Source organism: Solanum pennellii, chromosome 2 (assembly GCF_001406875.1).
Source record: "Solanum pennellii chromosome 2, SPENNV200".
Classification (NCBI taxonomy): Eukaryota; Viridiplantae; Streptophyta; class Magnoliopsida; order Solanales; family Solanaceae; genus Solanum; species Solanum pennellii.
The window spans coordinates 7,497,038-7,501,917 of NC_028638.1; the positions used below are offsets into that span (position 1 = coordinate 7,497,038).

General features: G+C 32.9%; 1 long non-coding RNA gene across 4 annotated transcripts; it reads right to left on the reverse strand.

Moving 5' to 3' along the window:
* Window positions 1–2,270: 2,270 nt before the first annotated feature.
* LOC107009305 lies at window positions 2,271–4,028 on the reverse strand. Of its 4 annotated transcripts, none has more exons than XR_001455393.2 (2): window positions 3,815–4,028; window positions 2,271–3,148 (listed from the first exon to the last, which is right to left on the reverse strand). It is a non-coding gene; the product is annotated as an uncharacterized LOC107009305 (long non-coding RNA). The 4 variants fall into 4 exon arrangements; XR_001455394.2 differs by having other exon boundaries at window positions 2,271–3,151; XR_001455392.2 differs by having other exon boundaries at window positions 2,271–3,161.
* Between the last annotated feature and the right edge of the window lie 852 nt (window positions 4,029–4,880).

Consider the following 4,880-nt stretch of genomic DNA (forward strand, 5'->3'; position numbering starts at 1 on the left):
ATATATATATATAATATAAAGATATAAATATAAATGATATCACCAAATTTATTTTATAGTAATAAATTAATATTTAACTAATAAATTAATAATTAAGTAATACTATAGGGTTAAAACGGTAAATCAACTTTGAGATTAAGCTCTTCCCACTTATAGTAATATATACAAGGGGTAAAATCGTAATTCAACTTTCAACTTTTTTGTTCATGCTTTTGGTAATATATGATACTAAGGAAACCACCTACGCTTTGCGCGGGCCAGTGTGTACTACACTTATATGATTGTTTCATATGAAATTGTAATTGTCGTGTGAATTGGCTACAAAATCCGTTCTCAAATCATCATAATTTATCTGTAAATCTCTTTGAACTGTGCAGTAGTGTGTCATCATTGCACTTTCGCATGTCTTGGACCAATGGTAGTTCATGGTTGGCCGTCAATCATTCCATTTATGAATACATTATAACGTTTGAGTTCAGTTGGTTGTCTTGAATACAAGTATCACCGTATTGTCCTCATTAGTAATTGTATTGTAAATCTGTTAGTAAGTAATAGTACAGTCTGTATCATATCATTGTTTTGCAGTCGCAACTAGATGTATCATTTGCTGATAGCCTTTGAGCGCATTTGAAAACATTTCAAGTCCTTTATTTCTTACATTTAAGTGTAATTGGTATAAAAAAGTATTTATATTAAAAAGATGTCGATGAGTTGGTGCTTATCAAGTAATTCCCTAACCCAAGATGTCATTATAGCTTTTCCCAATTGTATATAATCAAGTGCCGGTACTATAAGATGTAATATATTGTGTTCTTTGACAATGTGTATTTATGCAGACAGTAGACTGAAATGTTTCCCAATTGTAATGTTGTTATTCAAATAGTAAACGCATAGATTTGTGCCATACGTTGTAATAGAAAACGCCACCTTCTATACCAGTATTAATTGGTTTGATTCAGCATACACCATAAATCAGTTGTATGGTACGATGGTATTCTGTAATAGCCACTTCAAATTTCTCCGGAAGTACAACGACCCCAATAGGAAAAAGTGAATAATTAATTAAGAGTCTTCATCTTTATCCTTATTTAGTAAGATGCATGTCCTCTTCATGTTAACCTTTGTGATGCTCTTGATGACATTTTCATTTTCCCCCTAAATGGTGATTTGATAGATTTTTCTTCCTTTCATCGTATGATTAAACCTTCCTAGAAGACCACTTAATTTAATACACGAATAAAACTCATTGTTAAATAAGTTAACATACAAGAACCTCTCAACAGAAGAAACTTCTAATAGGAATATAGCGGTTTCATATTCTCTCCAACCTTTAAGAAAGGTAATAAATCTCTGTCTATTGGGTAGTTCAACAATCTGGAAGAAAAAAAGAAATTATAGACAACTAATTACCAAATTTTTAGATGGAGAATAAGTTAATGGAAGAAACAAATAAAAACCACTATTGCCTGCCGTTGACCTCTTCAAATGCTTAATTTAAATGGAAATATTTCTCTGTATTAAAGCCTCAACAAACCAAATAGTATGTTACTAATAGGCCGTGCAAATGAATTCACAAGAGTTAACACTTGTATCATTTCATCCCCAAAGAAAGAATAGAACAAAGCAAGTGCAACATTCCATTAAAGAACCATCGAAGAAAAGGCCGATCACTCCATTTAACAACTATTTTATTCTTTCAGCTTAGAAGATTCAAATAATGGAGCACATAATTCAGCTTCCAATTTGAAGTTGCTCCAGTTGTTGTTTTATTGGTTACGCCTACATGCAAGTCTTTAGTTTCAGTTGCTATTAAAACTTCTGGCACAATATAAACTATGTAAGCTACTGAGCTCTTAGTTTTGTATTAGCAGCTGCTTATGGATTTCCGGGTTTGGCTATGGCGTTTAAAATGCGAACACTGAAATGTGATCAACATAGATACAACTTGAATAAGTAGAAATAATGTCAAGCAAGCCAATTATGTTCTATGACAGAAAAGTATACTAACAACAACATAATGAATGGAGGCGGGCTGATTAACATAATATTATTCAAATGATATTTCATAGGCAAGAAGCAGCCCCACTTGAGAAACAAACAAACAAAACTAAGGCATCCTTATGGGGACATAGAACATTGATTTGGAATAGCAACACTTAAAAGGGATAAAAATCTAAAACATCAATAACTCTTTACACTACAAGCAAATAAAATAGCAAATACAACTTAAGAACTTTGTTAACACCTTATTTGAATCAATTCTCTAACAATGGTTAGAACATAGAATAACTAATCTCATTGAAAGTGATAACAAAATTAGAAATCAATCTTTTTAGTCAGTGGTAGATTCATATCATGTAAATTTCACCGATAGGAAGAAGCTACATAATAGAGCTCAGATATGCAAACTTAATATTATTCTTTCGGCTTACAAGATTCAAATAATGAACCACAAAAATCATCTTCCATTGTGAAGTTGCTCCAGTTGTTGTTCTATTGGTTACACCTACACGCAAGTCTTTCATTTCAGTTGCTATTACAAATTCTGGCACAATATAAATTGTGTAAGCTACTGGACTCTCAGTTTTGTATTAGCAACTGCTAATGAATTTTCAGGTTTGGCTATGGCATTTAGATACTGAACTGTGGTAATGTGCTGAGGCATTCACCTTGCATCTCCGTCACAAATTCCTATTTGTATGGTTAGTTATCTGAGGGGCATGAGTCATTAACAAAAGTTAGATATGGCAGTTTTTCTCGCACTTTGTTATAATAATATAAAAAATACCTCCTCTCCTACCACTGTTATTGCACGTGCATTCTGAAAGATTTTTTGGTAAACAATATTTTGTATGTATTTCTGGTCATCCCTGTCCTCGTCCGCGTCGAGGATAGTCAATACTGCTTTAGTTGTTACACGTGAAATAGAAACAATGTCTTCACAGCTTCTTCCTCAGCATCCTCTTTGTCAAACTCTTTTGAACCCTCACGTCCTCACTTTGCAGTTGATCCCAACACCGCTAGAAGTACTTCCACCCTTATCAGTGCTTAATACATGTTTTCAGACTTGTATAACAACCAGTCTGAAATCATACAACCTCCTGCCCTCCTTCTTTTTCTTGCCCCGCCATAGAAGTTGTTCACCACACTGCTAGAGTATACTAATAACTCTCCATAAGTTCTCTAAATTTACATTCTGTCACAGTTACTGCAGTTATTAAGATGACTACCAATTGAAAGTTGCAAATCTCCCTCTAGTTTAACATCAACTATCAGAATAACAATTTTGATCTATGAGTTGACGCTATAATTCAACCAAATTGAGTATAATTATTAATGTTATTAGTGTTCTATAAAGATTCTAGAGGGTGTTAAATATCTCAGTATTTCTAGTACAACACCCCAAATCAGTTTAATTGTTCCAGATGTTTGTGGTGACTATTTGTGTATTTGGAAACTAATTGCCAAAAGTCTAAACTGGAAAACCAGTTTAATAAGTATCAGTTGGATTTATATATTGACAACAGCAGTGGGTTAGAAAGTAATGGAGATTTTTGTGGAAGTGAAAAAAAAGCGAAATCAGTATAAACTATGGGTATCGCCCAAACATCTAGGGTTATGTAAGACTGATGACAATACAAACATAACGAAAGAAAGAGTATGGAGGAGAGCATTGGAATAGATATGAAATTGGAGCAAATAATATCGATTTCTACTATGTGAAATCAATAAAGCCTGCGTGCAAGAAAGAATGAAGAAGAGAACAACGGAATCCAAAAGTGATTCAAATAATGTAATGTTAAGAGCATCGTACCTAGAGTAAGCTCAGGAAATTGTTGGATGGCGGGGCCGTTGTTCCGTTGCGGTGGAGGAACCAGAGGAGAAAGATCGCAGATGGAAAAAGTAAAGAAAGGATCGAGAGGTTTCTGGAGAAAGGAATGGTTATAGCATGTGAAGGAGGAAGATTTAATGGAGGGTTATTTGAAAGAGCGAAGGGGTGGCAGTGAAGAGTTGCGATGGATGGGAGGGGATACAGGGGAGGGGTATTTGTGGAATTTTCAAAAATGAAAGTGAATGTTGGATTGTGGTGTTGCCACGTCACCGGTTGAGGTTTTCCATTATAAGCGTGGAGATTTTAAGTTTAAAGTTAGATTATGAAAATGCACTTCACCAATTTTTTAAATTTAAAAATCATTTACTAATTTAAAAATTAAATCAATAATGACAATTAAACTAGGCCAAATACATGATTAGATGTTACAACTTATCATTTTCCATTTCTTAATGAATTTGATTGTTAAAATTTTTCAACTTCTACCATTAAACACATTCATTCACAAACATTTCATGTACTTAATTTCTCCCTTTATAAATTGGATAAAAAATATTAATCCACCACACTTTGTTTTCATCATCTAATAGTTCTTCTGTCAGGAGTACTTTTTATTGGTCACTATTTTTCTTATTGTTTGTGCCTTCGTTCATTTTTTATTTTCATGATTGTTGGAGAAACACATAATCTAATAGTTCTTGTAATATTTTTTTATTGGTCACTATTTTTCTAATTGGGTTGTGTCCTTCATTCATTTTTTTTATTTTTAATCATTGTTGGAGTATTTATATCCCAAGAAATTTCAGCCTTGGGGCTTAGTTCTAGCCTTACAAGTTGCTCATCATTCACAAAATTTTTTTTTGATATTTAAGTTCTAGGCAAAAAGTAAACACTAAAAAAAGTTTATTTTATATGCACAAAAAGATATATAGGAGTACATCAGACAATATTGAGCAATTTTATATCTTGGACCTTTATAAATAATAACAATAACAGAGGTCAAACGTGCAAGGCACGTTTCCAGAACTAGTATATATATATATATATA